We start from the raw sequence: 998 nt of genomic DNA, 5'->3' as shown, positions 1-998 counted from the left end.
ATATATATATATATATATACATACGACGGGCTTCTTTCAGTTTCCGTCTACCAAATCCACTCACAGGGCTTTGAACCCAGAACCATGTCGTTGGTAAAAAAGCTAATTACCACACAGCCACTCCTACGCCTATGTGTATTAAAAAGTTATAATCAGGTTGTAGCGACATGAACATATTGAAACTGCTTGCAATATCGGTTAAGAAAACCGTTATATAGTAAAGTAACTAAGTAGAGTTGTTAACATAGGATATTAACCTATGATGTTAAGTAGCGACAAGCAAACGACGCTGTATATTCAATAAAAACCGTTGGAGGTTCGATAAGAAAGTATATATATATATATATATATATATATATATACACACATAAATACATGCATATACACATGCATACATGCATATATATAAAAAAACACGTGTTATTACTTTTTGTTGTATATTATTATTATTTTGTCGTTGTCTTCGCCCGGCCCTAAGATCATATTCTGTTTATTTATTTCGTTCTTTTATCTCTCATTCCTCCTAGTTTGTTCGTCTTGTGCTTGTTTTAGTCCCGCAGGAAGGTATCATTCTCCTTTGCGTTACTCCACACTTGTCCGTAAGCACATGGCATTTGTGTCGTATATGTATTAGTATTTTTATGTTCTATATGTATTATTTTCTTTTGCTGTCTTCGCTTGGCGCTAAGGCCATATTTTCTTTATTTATTTCGTCTTATGTCACTCCATCTCCCTTGTTTGTCCGACTTGTTCTGTTTTGTATTGGTCGATTTGCCAGCAAGTTCTCCTGCTGGTTGTCCCCATGGTGAGTGAAATATTATCGATAATAGTACGAAATTTCGCTCGACACTTAGCTTTTTAACTAATGAGATATTGTTGACCCTCTGTGCTTGTTCTCCGTTCCGCTTTGGTTTCCATAGATTCCATATATGTTTTACCGTCCGTTTGTTTATTGCTATACCTGTTTGACTTCTGCATATATGTATATATATATATAT

Source organism: Octopus bimaculoides, chromosome 3, assembly GCF_001194135.2.
Source record: "Octopus bimaculoides isolate UCB-OBI-ISO-001 chromosome 3, ASM119413v2, whole genome shotgun sequence".
Lineage (NCBI taxonomy): Eukaryota > Metazoa > Mollusca > Cephalopoda > Octopoda > Octopodidae > Octopus > Octopus bimaculoides.
This window is presented reverse-complemented; position numbering follows the sequence as displayed.